Source organism: Bos taurus, chromosome 29, assembly GCF_002263795.3.
Source record: "Bos taurus isolate L1 Dominette 01449 registration number 42190680 breed Hereford chromosome 29, ARS-UCD2.0, whole genome shotgun sequence".
NCBI lineage: Eukaryota > Metazoa > Chordata > Mammalia > Artiodactyla > Bovidae > Bos > Bos taurus.
In genome coordinates, this window is record NC_037356.1 from 16,455,610 (window position 1) to 16,474,720 (window position 19,111).

Below are 19,111 nucleotides of genomic sequence, written 5' to 3' on the forward strand. Positions count from 1 at the left end.
AGTGATGCCATCCAGCCATCTTATCCTCTGTCATCCCCTTCTCCTCCTGCCCCCAATCCCTCCCAGCATCAGAGTCTTTTCCAGTGAGTCAACTCTTAGCACGAGGTGGCCAAAGTACTGGAGTTTCAGCTTTAGCATCATTCCTTCCAAAGAAATCCCAGGGCTGATCTCTTTCAGAATGGACTGGTTGGATCTCCTTGCAGTCCAAGGGACTCTCAAGAGTCTTCTTCAAGACCACAGTTCAAAAGCATCAATTCTTTGGCACTCAGCCTTCTTCACAGTCCAACTCTCACATCCATACATGACCACTGGAAAAACCATAGCCTTGACTAGACGGACCTTTGTTGGCAAAGTAATGTCTCTGCTTTTGAAAATGCTATCTAGGTTGGTCATAACTTTCTTTCCAAGGAGTAAGCATCTTTTAATTTCATGGCTGCAGTCACCATCTGCAGTGATTTTGGAGCCCCAAAAAATAAAGTCTGACACTGTTTCCACTGTTCCCCATCTATTGGGTGGAGTGGGAAACAAAAGAAAGAGCAGCTATCAGAAGCCTGGACATCTATCTGGTTTGAAGGGGAAAGGGGCAACATTGAATATGCCCCTGACACAAACCAATAGCCTGGATTAGTCAGGGTCCTCTTCAGTGGGTGTTTGGCTTGATTCAGTTTTATTTATGGTTTGTCAGGGCACATCTGAAATATTTACTGAATCAGAGTTGTTGATGGGGGCAAGGGCGTGATTGGAGAGCTAGGTAAAGGTGCCAAAGAGGAGCAGTAACAGAAAACATTAAGACAAGGATATGCTTACAAACTGATTGTTGTTTGTTTTTTATATTTATTTATCTATTTGGTCGCGTTGGGTCTTAGTTTCAGCACGCGGGATCTTCATTGCATCATGCGGGGTTCTTGTGGCCATGCACAGACTCTCTGGTTATAGCACACAGGCTTAGTTGCTTCATGGCATGTGGGATCTTAATTCCTTGACCAGGGATCAAACCCAAGTCGCCTGCATTGAAAGGCTAATTCTTAACCACTGGACCACCAGGGAGGTTCCAATACTAGGATATACTTACAAGTTTGTATAATTCATTTATAGCCAATAACTCCTTTGAACCTCAAAGCAGTGGGTGGAACTAAATGAAGGAAATCAGTATCCACTGATTAAAGGTGGGGGAATCAGTAACGCCAGGGAAAGAGGAAAGTAGGAGAGGAACTGGGCAATTATTGGACAATGATTGGGTAGCGTAATTTAACAGATGGTGTGTAAGTGGCTGCCTGAGCTAGGCCCCAGTGTTACAGAGCTAACTAAACTACTTTCCCTTCCCTCCGGGAACATGTTCTGATAGGGAAGAACTAACTGAAGATCATCTCAACACAGAGTAGTAGGTACTTTAATAAAAGGATATATAACACACGTTAAAGAATCAAGGCTTTGCAGAGGTAAATTAGGACAGAGCTTGAGCAAGCATTGACAGGTGAATAAAGACAGGGAAGGACCTCAGGGAAGGAGGTTTTCCAGGCATAGGAAACAGCATAAGGAAAGTGGAGAAGGACGGGTCCACACGGAGAAGATGATGAGAACCAGTTCTGGGTCCCTGGAGTACAGGAAGGGGGACAGGCCAGGGAAAGGTGGGCCATGTCGAGGAAAGACGGGGGGATTCACATTCACTAGAGGCCCTGCGGGACATCCTCAAGAGGTGAGATGTTCTCCAGCAGGTGATGGGGCACCTCTGGGGAGATGGCACCTTGATCTGTGATTTTGAAAGGTCATTTTGACAGCCGTGTGGCGGAGGGAAATGGAGCAAAGCAAGGCATTTAAGGCTGGAGGCAGTGAAAGCCGCATGGAGGCTATGAAGGGGTCTAGGAAAGAACAGATACAAGTCTGATCATGGCAAGAGAGATGAAGAGAGAGAGAAAGATTCCAGGAGGTCAGTTGGCCTTGAGGACTGCCTGGACCTGGGGAGGGGGGCAGGGCCCCTCATTCCTCTCAGACTTCCCACTCTGACTTTCTGACGGTATCACCTTGAAAAGGAGCAATTAGAAGGCTGATTGAAAAGATAATGGGTGCAGATTTCACACCAGATCTCTGAGGACTTAGGAGACCGAGGTGCAAGATGCTGAAGGATGCGTATTTTTCAGCTTTCAACATTGAAAAGACTGTCGTTGGATGCTTTAGAGCTTCCTGTAAAAAATACACTCAGATAGAAAGGTCCGGGCTCCATAAATTCTTAGTCCATTTCTTCAGACTTGAGACATATTTTTTAAAATGGGAGGGGGGGGGAAACAGGTGAGGGGAGAACGACATTTTGTGCCAATCATTTTATAAACAACCTGACTTTGCTGATGGGAAAATAGACCTTGAAAAAATGCAATTCATCAATACAGCAGAGGTCAGACTCCAGTAAATAAAAGAAAATTGCTGTAATTGCTGATAAAATGCAGCTTTTGTCATTTCATTTATGCATTTCAATTGCAATTAGATTAACAAGGATTTCAAGGGGGAGAAATTTCCATTGCAAACTACTTTGCAGATTGAACCAGCAAGGAGTTTCAGAAATAGCTCAGAATCTACAATCATGGGCCCAGAGGGATAGCCAGGGCCAGGTCTTCTATCTCCATAATCTTGGAATTCTATATTGAGAGAAGCTGCTCTATTCGCAGCCCTGATTCCAATGGCACTGGGGAAGGAGATGGTAGGGAATAGTCCAACCGGTGTATAAACATAAGAGAGTGACCATTCTATGGAGAATTTTAAAACAGCGATGGAGCCAGAAGTCAGACTGCTTTTTATTAACTCCACGTCCTGACAATCAACGTTTAGATGTTTAGATAAACTACCCCTCCCAAAGTCTCTCTGCTCCCATCACATTCTTTGCTAAGCCACTCTGTAGGCCAACCACAGGGCTCCAGTATGCGATGACAGACACCATCCACTTGTTTATTCACTTGTGAATTCAGTTAGCACGTATACCCTCCTCTCCTCCAACCCTGATCATTATCCTATGAGGGAGATATTGCAATTCCAAGTTTACAATGAAAATCCTGAGGCTCAGAGAAGTGAAGAAACTTGCCCAAAGAAATACAGATCATGGGTGAAAAATTGGAATTGGGATCTAACGCTATTTCAACTCCCAAGACCACAGTTTTTCTGCCGTGGCAGCGCTGTGATAGTAGATGATTCAAGGGACCATTGGTCTTTTCCTAGAGGCAGGTTCCTGGCGACCCTCCTTCAAGGGAAGTTAGCCTTGGGAGTGGGAGGAAGTAGGGAAGGTGCTTATTTAAGATCCCAGACATAAGTGACTGCTTTTTGAACCTAACAAGCAGTCCCCTCAAGTTTAAATTTGTGTCAACACTTACAATACTATGGAAATGAGATCCTTCTAAACCAAAGGGAAGAAAGAAGGCAAAGGAAGAGAGGAAAAAATAGGAAAGTCATTTGCGAAACATATTGAAATGTACAGGTCTGAATCTCATTTTTTTTTTTAATGTTACAAGTCACCTGACAAAGATAAGGATCAGCCAGAAAAGAGCTGCCCTTTGGAATATGATAAATTCAACTTTGCGATGTTGCCTGAGCATCGACTTTGTGCCTAGGATGTCAAAGGGCTAGAAACACAGTCCCGGTTAAGTCTGGATCCAGCCAGCAGAGCTCATGTTCCTAGAGAATTTCTCTGCCTCTTCCACTGCAAGGGATGATATTCACATGGGTGAGCCCCTCGTCCTCCCCCAAATAAACAAAATTTTAGATGCACACCAGAAAATAACAACAAAGAAAGTTCTTTATACAAACTAACTACAGGGCTTCCCTGGTGGCTCAGTGGTACAGAATCCACTTGCCCATGCAGAAGACATGGGCTCGATCCCTAATTCGAAAAGATCCCACATGCCACAGAGTAGCAAAGCCCGTGCTCCACACTATTGCTCGTGTGCTTTAGAGCCTGGGAGCCGCACCTAGAGAGAAGTCCCTGCTTGCCACAGCTAGAGAAATGCCCATACAGCAGCCAAAACCAAGCAGAGCCAAAAGTAATAGGGAAATAAAAGTATTTTAAAAATTAACTGCAAAAATCAAACTTCATAATCATACAATAATGTTTAATCATTACCAGAGCATCCATGAACATCACTCTGTGGATGAGGGCATTTATAAGTGGGTTATGTTCAGTGGCTGGCTCACTCTCTCTTCACTGCCTGTAAGTCTCATACTCGAGGAAGGCTATGGATGCAGAAGAGGGAGAGAGAATGAGAGAGTGTGGACCAAGCACCGCAGGAGCCCACTGCCTGATGGCATGGCTTCCAGGTGAAGAGCGAGGAGAGGCTTCCCAAGGATGGTGGCCCTGTGGATGAACCTGATGTAACTTTTCCCACACGTAGCTGGGAAAAGAACAGGCTTCAGGTGGAAGTATAGCTTGATTAGAGTATTACCCGATTAAGTTGTATAAACCCCTGCCAATAAGTACATTTTTTGTTCAGGTTCATGCAGCCAAAAACAAAACCAAAGCTGAGATGGATACAGTGCAAGTTTTTAAAATTTATTATAATAATTATTATTATTACTAGGGTGCTGCGCTGGGTCTTCTTGCTGTGTGCAAACTTGCTCTAGTTGCCGCAAGTGGGAGCTAGTCTTCCTTATAGTGAATGGGCTTCTTACTACCATAGCTTCTCTTGTTGCAGAACACAAGCTCTGGGCATGTGAGTTTCGGTATTTGCGGCACATGGGCTCAGCAGTTGCGGTTCCCGGGCTCTAGAGCATAGGCTTGGTAGCTGTGACACAGGGGCTTAGTTACTCCATGGCATGTGGGATTGTCTCAGACCAGGGATCAAACCCATGTCCCCTACATTGGCAGGTGGATTCATAGTCACTGGACTACCAGAGAGGTCCACAGTGCAAGTTTTGTTCAATGGCCAAAAAATGGAGAAGTGGGAACTTAGAAATTCACTCACAGATCCATGTCTCATCTCGTGGCAAGGGGGATTTTATTTTATTTATTTTTAAAACTTTTTAGTTAAAGGAAAATCGCTTTACAATATTCTGTTGGTTTCTGCCGTACAACAGTGTGAATCAGTCATAATTATATATATGTATTTCCCCTCCCTCTTGAGCCTCCCTCCCCTCCCCATACCCAACCCCTCTGGGTTATCACAGAGCACCAAGCTGGGCTCCCTGGGATTTATTTTACACATGATGGCGTATATATGTCAATGCTGCTTTCTCAGTTCATCCCACCCTCTCCTGTGGGACACATCAGGGATTTGATTTCAAAGAGTCAGGGCAATGGGAGGAGGAGTGGGGCTAATGATGGGGAATCATAAGCATTAGTTACTGGGGAAGGGCCATGACTCTCTCAGGGAATGGAGTGACACCCTCTTTTTACCCTTTTTTTTTTTTGGTCTGCATCTTCTGGTCCTGGTATGGTCATTTACTACACTAATGTAGTAAAATCTGCTTGAAAGTGAGACTCAGAGTCTGTTGGAGGTCAGATTCATCATCATCTTGGTTCTGGTTGGTTTTGTCTAGTTTTTGTTTTTCCCTTTGTATAAGTTCCTTTTATTGCCTCTGGACCCTGTGACTTAAAGATGTATGTTAATTTCTGTCCAAGGAGGATCGGCAGGCTTTGAGCAAGGATCTGGTGTCATCTCTGGCAACAGAAGCACAATATGGAGGAAAACAGACAGCAGAAGGCCCAACAGCTAGACCTGTGAAAACAGATGAATTTAGAACAGAATTATGTGACAGGCTGGGACCCTGAGTGCCAGCAGAGTGCCTAGACACTACCGTCTCCATAGGACAAAAGCTTAATCCTCCTTAAGCCAGTGTATGTGTGTGTGTGTGTGTGTGTGTGTGTGTGCACGTGCGTGCATGTGCGGGCACACGCGTGCGTGTGTGCTCAGTCTTGTCCAACTCTCTGTGATCCCATGGACTATAGCTCACTAGCCTCCTCTGTCCATGGAATTTTCCAGGCAAGAATACTAGAGTAAGTTGCCATTTCCTCCTCCAGGGGATCTTCCTGAATCAGGGATTGAACCCATGTCTCTTGCGTCTCCTGAATTGACAGGAAAATTTCTTACCACTGTGCCACCTGGGAAGCCCCGCTTAAGCCAGAGCTAACTGAAATTCCCCACTTGTTGAGCCATCCCACCATGAGGAGCTGTCTCACTGAAAGGCCATACTGAAGGTGTGAAAATGGGTATTCCAAACAGCCAAGATACATGAACTAGGAAAACAGTGAAGCTGTAATAAGCACTCAAGTTAACCAGATTTAGAGTCCGTGGTCCTTAAATTGCACTAGATCACCTCAAAGTCTCCCTGAAAGTACAAACTTTTTTTTGCACTTTGAAAATATTGCATTTTAAAAAAAATGAAGGTTTGTGGCAACCTTGCATCAAGCAAGTCTACTGGTGCCATTTTTTTCCAACCACGTTTGCTCACTTTGTGTCTGTCCCATCCTGGTAATCTTATTTTTTGCAATATTTCAAGCTCTTCATGTTATTATATTTGTTATGGTTATCTATGATCTGTGACATTTGATGTTACTACTATGACTTGCTGAAGGCTCAGATGATGGCTAGCATTTTTTAGCAATGAAGTATTTTTAATTAAGATATGTACATTCTTTATTTGGACATAATGCTGTTGCACACTTAAAAGGCAATAGTTTATACCCAACTTTTATACACACTGAAAAACCAAAAAAAAAAAAATTGTATGACTCACTTTATTGTGATAGTCATTTCATTCCGGTGGTCTGGAACAGAACTGGTGGTGTCTCTGCGGTTTGCCTGAAGTCAGCTCTCTGGGTCCTGACAGTCTCTTTTGCTAACAGTAGTGAGAATCTGGCATCTAAGGCTGAGTCTAACCCTCCCCGGCCAGAATCTGAAGCACTGATGCAACTGATATCAAGATATCCCATGGTGACATCCTTAAGTCCTCTCCTCCTTGCTATCAAGGACAGAGGCATACCTTTTTGACTGAAGAGACCTAAATGATGAGAGTATTGCTTAGCTTAGAAGAGTAACCTTAGGTTTATATAACATATGAATACATTTACCACTGTTTCTTACATGTAAGTATTCAATAGAGTTGTAATTATTCATTTATTTAACAAATAAAATTATGAAAAAGATACTATCTGTGCAGTGGTGACAGCGAAAATGGTAGCAGAGGGAATTCCAAGAATCCGCCCTCTATAAAAGCAGTGAATATCTCTCCAAAATCTCTAAGAATCAACTTTATCAGAGCTCAGGAAAGTAATCAAAAGCTTACAGCAAAAAAAAAAAAAAAAAGCTTACAGCAGCCATGCAAATGCTGAATCAAGAAATAAGAGCAAGGCCTCTCTCACTTTCTGAGACAGCCTGAATTTTGTCTATGGAATGTGTATCTTCCTGAATAAATCTGCTTTCACTCTAAAAAAGGGGGCGGGGAATAACATCTAAACCTTGACATTGAAGGCAGTTTCTGCTGAATCACTAGCTAACCACTAAGGTATCTGAACAGAATTGAGTGGCCACACAAGGCAGATTTGAGAAAACTGGCTCACAGTCACTAAGCAAACAGCAACCATAAAACGATAAGATTTAATAAATGCAGACAAGGATCTGGAGAAAAGGGGGCCTTGGCTCCCTGTTGGTGGGAATGCAAATTGGTATAGCTACTAAGGAACGGTGTGGAGGCTGAGTTTCAAATGAGTGGCTTCTCTGCAGGGGTTCATGGATGGTCAGTCCGGCTACTATTTCACTTTCGAATGTCTACTTTTCCCTTTATATTTCCACAGTGATTTGATCACGTATAGTCATGTTGGGTCCCTTGGTCATTCTTTCCCTCACAACGCTTTGGGCTTCACTCTGTTGCCTTCTGACACTGAACGTCTTTGTGGAGATGTCTGAGGTCAGCTTGATTTTCTTCTCCTTGAAGGGGACCGTTTTTTCCCTGTTTAGATGCCAGAAGAATTATTTTTTCATGAGTCAAGTTTGGTAGTGATAAGATATTCTCTGTTGTTTATCAAGAATAAAATGTATTTTCTATTCTACATGTGGGTTCTCCTCAGCAGATATTATGCCTCTTTTTGAATAACTTTGTCCTTTTCTGTCTTCTGTCCTTTTTGTCATCCGTCATCATTATTACAGCAAACCTTCTCTCTCTGTCAGAGATACAATTTTCAGCTGTATGTTTTTCTTTTGTTTATAATTTATAATTTCTCTTTGTTTATAATGTATAATATGTATAATAAGATTATAATTATAATATTGTGTGCATCCTTCATTTCCCCAGCATTGTGAACTTCTTTTGATCTTATTATATTGAGTTGCCATCTAGTTTCTCTGTTGAGTCCTTTTATTGAATTCAGATTCTTGGTAGACTCTTCTGTAGTGCAAAATATGCATTGGAAGTCTTCTTTGATTCCGGGGATATGTTTCCTTCCAGGTTGGGTTTTTCATTTGTCTTGCAGCTTTCTGTTTGTTTTGTTTTTTGGTAGGAAATGTTCTTTCTTTTATCCGTTTGTCTTTATTTATTTCCAGGTTTGGTGGGGACTATAATTGGTTGCTTACTTGCTTCATGGTTACTTTTCATCCTTCTATGCTTAACTTGGGCTGTTCGGACTAGACTTTCTATTTCTTTCTGTTTCTATGCCGTACGATTAAACTGTTCTCAAACCCCTTCTGATTACATCTGATATCTCTTCTTCCAGCCCTACATTAACAGCCCTGCTGTTGCAATACGAGGCGTTTTTTGGTGGTCTCAGGCACTACTTCCTAGCATGTTTCACAGTATGAACATAACATCCTAGAAAATGATGAGCTGGAGCACACTGCCCACGCTGGCTTCGATCCTGAGATTGCAGCAACAGTGAGTGGGGAGTATGAGGCATGTCTCTGGACAACATGCCCACATCCTTCTCTGCTTCTCTCCAGATGGAGGGTGATTAGAGAGAAACCTCAGGTCTTCACTCAGCCACCTCATCTCCCCAGTCTGGCCTTTGACTGCAGAGGGTTAGGCTAGGAAACTTATCAGCAGGGTAAGAAGCTTTCCCTGAAATTTAAGGCATGAGGTGAGAATCATTTTTTTTTAAGTGCTACTTATGATTTGGTGGGGGAGGGGAAGTGAGCAGATTTTTATTTTCTAGTGCTCATTTAGTCAAGAGCCAGAGAAAATCAACTGCTTACCTGTTTTCATTTTGCCATCTCAGACAGAACTTCCTTGTAATTAGTTATGTAAGTGAAAAGACATGGAGAATCTAAATGCTTAGAAGATTATTTAAGTAAATAATCCTTAAAATTACTGAATAATAGTCATTAAATGTATTTTTGAAATTATATGAAAAAATAAAATTCTCATGATCTAAAAAACAGCAGATTAAAAAATACATAGAGTACAACCCATTTATGTTCTGGTTATTCTGGTAGATAGATAGACTCCAAAGAAAAGATTTAATCAGTATATACATTTTATAAACCTGGAAGGAAATATGCTGAAGTTTTGGAGACTATTATTCTGGGGAGCTACTTAATCTCTTGGGGCTTCCCTGATGGCTCAGATGGTAAAGAATATGCCTGCAGTGCAGGAGACCCAGATTCGATCCCTATGTTGGGAAGATCCCCTGGAGAAGGGCATGGCAACCCACTCCAGTACTCTTGTCTGGAGAATTCCATGGACAGAGGAGCCTTCCGGGTTACAGTCCATAGGGTCACAAAGAGTCAGACACGATGGAGCAATAACACTAACACTAACTAACTTAACCTCTTGGGGCTTCTGTTTTATCCAGAGAAACAAAAACTTCTCTAAGTATTTTAAACAAAGGGCATTTATTATAAAGAACTAGATACACGGGAGATGGAGGGCTGAAAAACCAAATGGGGAAGAATGAGGCAACTCAAAGATTAGCCAGAGCAAGAAACTACAGAGCCCACCAAGATAAATGGGAGTCCCTAGAGTTTCAACAGCCCAGGGACTGGGGTCTCCCTGTGGAAGCTGGATCCAGGGCAGATATGTCTGATGGAAACCAGTGCCGGGGAGTAAAACAGCCTCCACCCTCCACCCTCAGGCCAGTGTCTCCCACTGGCCAAACCCAGAGGAAGCCAGTCAGCTGGGGTCGGCTCCCACTGCTTTATAAGAGAGAGGAAAGAAAGTTTCCAGAGATGAATCTGAGGATGAACAGACTCAGATCCCAGCCTAACTTCCTTTTTTGTAAAATAGAGATAGAAACCTACCTCGAGCAGTTGTTGAGAGCATAGTGGATGTAAAACAAGTGTCAGGACCAAGGCTGGCCCAGGTCAGGCCCTCTCTTCTGGGATGGAGGGATGCTCGGGTGCCATGGACCCCAGGAAGATGTTGGTAACAGCACAGATGCGTCAGGAGCAGGGGGGAGGGTCATTACACACCTGAAGAGCACTGTCCTACTGGTGACCAGAGGAGTGGGGGCCAGGAGCTGAGGCGTGGGCTGCAGGCTACTCAGACCCCGAGAGAACCCTGGAGAGGGGCGGGGCGCCCTTATCACTGCACAGTGGAGATGGGCCTGCCGATGCCCATGTGGTATGTTTAGTCAACTCCATCTTCACACCACCCCCCACCCCACTCCTGCCCAGTCCACGCAGCAGGTGGAACAGCCCTTGGTACCTGCCCACATGCACACCCTGCAGCATCTCAAGCAGCAGCTAAGAGAACAAACCTGTTAATACCAAGCATATGCTGCCAGCTCCCACCCCACCCCCAAACCACCACACCCCTCTGTGTGGGATTTCTCAGTTATTTGCCTCATCCTTTTTTTTCCTTTCTCTTGTTCTTTACAACTAGGGAATGAAGTGTGGGATCATAGCCACCAAACAGCCTCCTTATTAGCATCAGAACTGTAGTCAAAACACATTATGCTTGGCTAATACATTTATTTTTTATGTAATGGAAATGCCATCAAAGCATAGTTAATCGGAATTGAGTTAAATCATAATTCGAGCTCTTGTGCACAAGAAAGAGAAATTATTCTTTATTGTTGCAGACTGAAAATGCTCCAATTGTAATTTACTTTTTTGTTTTAAGTAAATGACCATTGTTGGCCAGAGAGGGTGTGTCTGACCCTGGCTCTCAGGATAGTCAGTGCCAGGCTACCTTATATCCACAAGTCCTCAGGCACAGGGGTGATGAGAAAACGCACTGACCCAGGGTAGGGTTTTTTCCTTCCCTATGAAAGGGGGATGCTTATACATGCCAGAGAGAGAGGCTCTGGAAATTTTTGGATGGTGCAACCATCTGTACCAAGATTGTGGGGATAGTTATACAAAATTTTACGTGTGCTAAAATCTATAAAACTGTACATACCAAAAACTCAATTTTACTGTCTATAAATTTATGAAAAAATTTTTGTAAGAATATTTTTAAAAAAGAGAGACTCTGAGAAGCAAATAAGATGACACAATATGAGTTGCTGGTCTCTGGTTAGTCCTCAGTTAAAGGGAGCTCAGGCTTGGGTCTGGTTCCTACACCATGACCCACCCACTGTACCGACGACTCATAAGTGTACCATGGCTCCTAGCCTGGCTACCCAGCAGGAGTACAGGGAAAGCCTTTTATTTTTTATTTATCTACTTATTGTTGGCTGTGCTGGGTCTCCATTGCTGTGTGGACTTTTCTCTAGTTGCAGTGAGGAGGGGCCACTCCAGTTGCAGCGTGTGGGCTTCTCATTTTGGAGACTTCTTGTGGAGCACAGGCTTTAGTGCAGATGGACTTCAGAAGTTGCAGCTCCTGGGCTCAGTCGTTGCAGTTCCCAGGCTCTAGAGCACAGGCCCAATAGCTGTGGTGCATAGGCTTAGTAGGTCCACAGCATGTGAGGTCATCTTGGATCAGGGATTGAACCCGTGTCCCCTGCATTAGCCAGCAGATTCTTTACCACTGAGCCACCAGGGAAGCCCAGGGAAAGCCTTTTAAAACACAAATAGATACCTGGTCCCCACCCAGGGCCCTCTTATCAAGCTCTCTAGAGGTGGGGGGCAGGGGGCCTGGGACATGCAGGGTCTTTTGTAAGCTCCTGGGTTCTGACAACAGCCAGGATTGAGAATCACTAGACTAGATCTCAGGACTTTCCCTAGTAAAGAGATCAACCATACCTGTGTCTGTCTCCAACAGAGCAGGTTAAAACAGACCAAGACTGTAGCTTCTGAGAGACCTAGAGAACTGTCTCAGAAATGGAAGAGCTCAAACCAAGAGCTCTTGCACTCATATGCACCACACATGCACTCACACAGATATGCACCCACACACATACACATGCACACATGTATACACATATGCACCCCACACATGCACACACACACACGTACCTGGAGGAGTTTCCACTACTGAACTGCATGGCTCTTGATCACTGTAGGAAATAGTTGGCATCCAACTCCACCTCTTGGATGCCTCCCCTCCAAGTCATGTTTTGTGGATATTTTCTTCCCCTCCTCCATGTCACATGTAGAAGTGAGAATCTTTAACCTCACCCCGTAACCAGGGTGGAAATCATGTGCTGGGAAATGAGTCTGATGAGCCCAGTGGTTCCCACCCTTAGCAATGATCCCTGATCCAGAACGGCCCCACACAGATGCTTCCTCTGCCCTGCCCTCCCAGAACTTCCAGGCTCAAGGTCACACACAGAAGGGAAAGGGACAGAAGCTCAGGTTTCAGGGGACCTTGAAGGGACCTTGAGTTCTCTCAGCAGTCTTGCTAAGAGCAAGGCCATCTGGAAATAGCAAGGGATGTTGTAGCAGAATTATCACCTCCTGAGCTCCTGTAAGTCAGACAAATTCATGACCCATCAGCATAGACATCATCATTTCCACTTTAAAAGGTATCAGAAAGTGAGGTTCAGAGAAGCTAGAGAACTTGCCTGATGCCGTGGCAGGTCAAATGATAGCTGGGATTGAACTGAAACATTTATATGCTCTTTCCATTCAGCCAAGTGTGTTCCCCCAAAGGGTAAGCATCTTGATCAGAGAGCAGGAAGCACAGCAGAGAGGGGAGAAAGAGAAAACCTCTCAGAAAAGGACATCTTTTACCCACCCACTGGATCGCAAATACCTACTGTGGAATATTGCTGAGGCTGGATTAGTAGAAAGAGAATTTTGACTGTGAGAAAAGGATAGAGATTCTGGAAAGAACATGGCTTAGAGTCAGATAGCCCTGGGTTCATTCAGCGCCCACATTCCCTAGTTATTAGGGTAAGTTATGGAGAAGGAAATGGCAACCCACTCCAGTGTTCTTGCCTGGAGAATCCCATGGACGGAGAAGCCTGGTAGGCTGCAGTCCATGAGGTCGCACAGAGTCGGACACGACTGAAGTGACTTAGCAGCAGCAGGGTAAGTTATTCTAGGCTGATTGCCCATCTGTAAAGATGGGAAGAATACTTGCCCTGTGGGTACCGTAATGGTTTGACCAAATGCATGTGGGTACTTTTAGCATAGAATCTAGCAAGTAGCAGGTATTCAACAGGAAATAGCTGACATTGGCAGTGGTGGTAATCGTAGTGGCAAGACACTCAACGTAGGGTCTTACGCGTAGTAAATGCTCAAGAAATATTGTTTCTCATGTGCTTCTGCCTAAGCTCAAATGCCCCAGCCCCTCTGTAACCAAGGATCTGATTTCTGTATCAGGTGCCTCTTACAGGCTCTGTGACCTTCGGGGTAGTCATACTACCTCTTTAGACTCCAGTTTTCCCCTCTCTAAATTCAAGGGGTTGAGCTAAAAGGATGACACTGGACTCGCCCCAGCATATAATAAGAGCATCAGTCCCCACAAGCACTGAATGGAGGGGGATCTATGTCCCATTTCATTGTCTCTGGAGCCCAAACAGACAAGGATTACTTCTTACAAACTGATAGGGTCAACAGGACTTGAAGAACTGCCCTTGTAGCAATGATAGCAGGCCCATAATTTTTCACCCTTGATCTCTAACCACTGAGGGAAAAAATGACCTGATAATGAGCTGGTCGAAATGAATTATGATCTGGTTATCAATAAAGAAAAAAGAAAAGTAAAAGCAAACAAACAAAAACAGCAAACACTTGAGATGTCATTGATGGGAGGCAGGGAGAAGACATTACACTCAATATATAAAAAGCAAAACAAGGCAAGAGCTTAAATATATATAAGCTCTTAAATATATATAAACGAGTGTTTAAATCTCACAAGTGAATTTTTTTTAAGTCCAAAGTGATTTATAATGTTTGATGGTGGAGGCTTAATTCCCTGGGCTCTGTTTCCAGTCGCCTTGTTTTAAGCAAAACTTTCCAGTATTACAATTAAAAAAAAAAAAAAATCCAAGACACAGGGGAAGAAAGCTTATTTTTCTCAACCCACTTAAAAATAGTAACACCAGCTCCTCAGTCAGCCTTAGCACCGCCAACACACCTGACTACCCTCTTCCTGGTATTAACAGTTTCCAGCATCAGCCCTCCCCTCCCCTCCCCTACCAGACACACCCTCCGCTGCAGGTCCCGCCCCCTCCCCAGAACGCCTATTGGCAATTCCTCAGCCTAATTGCTCCGCACCATCTCTGGGGCACCCAACAGTTGAGGCTGATATTAAAGCAGAGGATGTCTTTTGACTTCATTAGAGCTCCTAGTTCCTTTCACTTGGTGACTTCGCCAGGATTATTAATATTTTTCTGGGTAATAAAGAATAAGGAGGCAAGGAAGAAGGCGGGGTGGGGGGCACGGCGGAGGGTTGTGGGGGGGGTGGTAACAGAGGGCTGAGGCATGACGGCTGTGCTGTGACCAGCAATTACAGAGGGTGGAGGAAGAAAGAAGGAGTGGCATAAAGGAAAAAAAAAAAAATCTGGCCCTCTTAGAATTTTAACAAGGCTGGCCTCATGGGCGTTATGTAATTTCTTGAATTGATTTCTATGCTGCCTTATTCTAGAAAAAGATTTGAGGAAAGTTGCCCCCCGAAAAAGACATTCAAAATAAACTTCAGAAAAATAAGGAAAGGGACAGGGGAAGAGAGGAAAAAAGAACAATTTGTTTAAATGAAACAGGAGAAAACAAACAGGCATCAGGGCTTTCAGGCTGCAGAGACTAGGGGGGACTTTGATAGTTTAGGGCTTCCCTGGTGGCTCAGACAGCAAAGCGTCTGTCTGCAATGCGGGTTCGACCCCTGGGTCGAGAAGTTCCCCTGGAGAAGGAAATGGCAACCCTCTCCAGTGTTCTTGCCTGGGGAAGCCCATAGAAGTAGGAGCCTGGCGGGCTACAGTCCATGGGGTCGCAAAGAGTTGGACGTGACTGAGCGACTTTCTTTCTTTCATAGTTTACCCAAGCTCCTCATCATAACGGGAGAGTGCAGGGCCCTGCCTTGGGACAGGATATGCTTTTCCCATACCAAAGTCAGGGAGAAGTTCCTGATGGAGGTCACTTCACGCAAGTTCCGGAGTGATGTGCCAGAGTAAAATGCTGCTGCTGCTCTCCAGGACTGCGGTCAAAGCCAAAGCCTTAGTCCTACAGAACCACAGAGCAACCTGATGGCAGTTTGGGGTGCAATTTAATCATAGCCAAGCCGCAAGCCATTCTTTCACTGGCACATATTAAAATGGTCCACTTTCAGGTTTTGGTGGGGTGGAGAGACCCTTGAGATGGAACATAGAACCTTATAACAGAAGGAAAACATTTCCTGAGGTTGTGTATGCATACCCCCACATCAAAATTTGGAAGTTTTATTTGACCACATCAAGATTCCAAAGTTTTATTTCTGCACATTTACAGCAAAATTGTGCCACATTTATCCTGTGGCTTTCTCACCTCCCAGTGCCCCAGTGACAATCCTGAGCAGTTTGAGAAGCACTGAACAGAAGGTCTGGGTGGTCATCTCCAAGTCTCCTTCCACGTCCTGCATTCTGGGACTCTGGCTTCAGAGAATGACTCTGCAGCAGAGTTGGGCACAGTTACATAGGCAGACGGAATCAACCCCACAACGCGATCAAGTTGGCCCTCTATCAATCCCCACTTTACAGATGGGACCACGAGAGGTCTGGAGAAGGTGAATCACTTAGGAAGCGAAATGATGCCAAGTAAGCTTTGTATGCAAACCTCATGGAGTTCTGATCACAAGGCCACCATTTCTCTGGGCTTTTTAGCGGCCAGGGTATCAGAGGAAACGATGTTCTCTCCGCTAGCTCTCTCTGAGGTAGAAAACAGTTTTCTCCAGAAACGCAACTATTTCTGATACTGAAACCACAAAGGTCTCCCAAGGATTCTCCAGTTATAATATACATGAAAGTCATTGGAAAGCTATAAATACTATAAAAGTCACATCATTTTATTATTTGGCAATTAATGCTAGTGAATGCAGTAGCATGCATACATGCTCAGTTGCTGAGTTGTGTCCAACTCTTTGAGACCCCATGGACTGTAGCCCAACAGCCTCCTCTGTCCATGGGATTATTCCAGCAAGAATTCTGGACTGGGTTGCCATTTCCTTCTCCAAAGGATCTTCCCCACCCAGGGATTGAACCCACATCTCCTGAGGCTCCTGCATTGGCCGGCAGATTCTTGATTACTGAGCCCCCTGGGAAGCCCCAGTGAATGCAATAGGTAAAACCTCAAATCTCCATGACTTGATGTGGTAAAAGTTGATTTTCCACTTCACAGATCATTTTCAGTCTACAAGGACTCAGCAGCCATTCAAGGACCCAGGCTCCTTCCTTCCTGTGGCTTCACCTCCTTTTTCTTCTAGTAGTAAGAGAGCAAGCTCAGAAGTGGAAGGTGTGTAGAAGCCATGCCTGGGCACACACACCCATCCACCCACACTCCATTGATGGGAGTCACGTGGTACACCTAGCTGCAAGGAAGGCTGGGAAATTTGTACAGCTGATAGCTGTGAGTGTTAGCAGTTCTGTGTCCCACGTTTCTCATCGGTCCCAAACCTCTTTCCTGGTTGGTTCACAGTTCTCTCAGTTCTGAGGCCCTGATATTCTGTCACCCATCTCCCGTGCAGCCTACCACGCGGGCCTTTTGAGAAGACTGGATGTGACAGAGACGTGAAAGCCTAAAACAGGGTCCCCGGGTCCTTCAGCTCCATGTGGCCCTGTCGCGTGGTTTTACAAGATGAATTGCCCTTTGCATGGCTTGTGAGTCTCAGTATGGTGTGCTCAGCTCACTTTACCATCATTAATAATACAGACACGCCCCCGGGAGGCAGGCACACGTTAGAAATGAGAAAGTGGAGGTGCAGACAGAGGTTAAGTGTTGGCCCAAGGCAGCCTCACCCTGCCAAAACGGGTAAACCAAGGAGTGCCTTTTCCAACTTCAGAGCAATGAATTCTCATTCCTGCAGGAGGAGAAAGCTGCCTGGAGCACTGAGGGAGGGAGTCAGACAGAGGCTTGCTCACAGGACGCTAACTGGAGGGGCAGCGATTCCTCCTATGTATCCAGTCCTGCATGAGTTAAAACCCAGCTCTCAGATCTGCTTGCTTCTGTGACCTTATCCAAGTTACTTAACCTCTGTGAGCTTTCTGGCATGCCTCAGTTTTCTTATCTCTAAATGGGGGAAATAACAGCTTTCACGGAGGCTTGGAAGGCTTAAACAGGATAGTCTGTCTGTATCAAATATCTTTGTATCTGGAATATATTGATAGCAAGTACCCTAAAGATGCTGGAAGATATGATGATGAAGATAGTGTTGAGTAGCTCTGAGCACCATGTCCCATTCTAATGCTTCTCTTTCAATAGACCTTGAAGAAAACAGGTGTCCTCTGTCGCTCTTGTAAGGTACTCAGAGCCTAACACAGTCTGGGCCAATAACAGAGGTCCTGTGAACACTTAGAGGTCAAGTTGCATTGCACAGAGAACTTGGTGACAGCTGGGAATCCACACAGCCAGTTAATATGAACTGGATTCTGAGTCTGGCTTTAGGTTAGTTCTCTCTACGTTCTCTTTGGACACAAGTCTCCTTGAGGCATATCAGACTCAGAATTGGCCGGCTTTGGAGTTGGCTATGGGGCCTTGCATAAACGACTTCCTTCTCTGCCCCTCTGTCTCCTCATCTACAAAGATGGAGTGAGAATTGGTCATGCCTCGTAGGATTGGTGTGAGGATTAAAAAGAATACATGTTACATGCCTGGCCCTGTCCAGGTGCATCTGGAAGATTAAGTACAATGCCCCCTGCAGGTGACACTAAGGCTTCCGAGCACCTAGGTAAAACTAATGGCGTAAAACTCAGGGCATTCATGACTCTAGATTTTACATTTTTCTTTTACAAGTTCCAGGCTGATGTTGATGCTGCTGGTCCAAGGACCACAATGTGAGTAGCAAAAACATACTTGTTAACAGTATGGACACTGGGGTCAAACTGCCAAAGTTAGAATCTTGGCTCTTACTGTGTGACCTCAGACAAGTTAGTCAACCTCTCTGTGCCTCAATTTTCTTACGTATCAAATAATAATCATCATCATAAAACCTACCACATAGAGTTTATGTGAGAATTAAATTATGTAAAGTGCTTAAAGTGATGATTATTATTTCAGTTTTTAAAATGGAAGCTAACTGGACTGGAAAGGCCTAGCTGGACGGCAAGGAGCAGGGGTCTTATTTAAGGCAATTCTGTATCCCCTACCACATGCAGCCTGGGGGCTTGGCATTCATTCATGCAGAAATAAATCAGATGGATGGCATGATGTTGGTGTGGCAATCAACTGGGGTTAATAAAAGACACCAAGAATTTAAGGAAATTATGCTCAGACACTTTTACCTCTGGAATAAACCAAGTGCCCAAGTCATGTTGAATGATGATGACAATGAAGGTCATGGTGATGATTAGCTCTAAACCCCTTGCCCACTTCAAAAGCTTCTGTCTTGATACATCTTTAAGAAAGACATCCTGTACCACATTATGACTCAGCAAGCATAATCTCATTTATTTCCACCCTCCTATTCCTGCAGCACAGGTGTTCTCTCCATGTGATAGATGAGGAAGCTGGAGCACAGACAGCTTGAACCATTTGCCAAAGGTCACCCAAACTGTAAGCAGGGGTTCAGGGTAGGAGCCAAACCCAGGTCCGGGCACCTGCAAAGCTCTGATGTTTCACCACCAAGGGTCCTGCCCACCAAGGCAAACTGGCTTCACTCCCTAGAATCTGCCAGAGAGACATGGGCCTTTGGG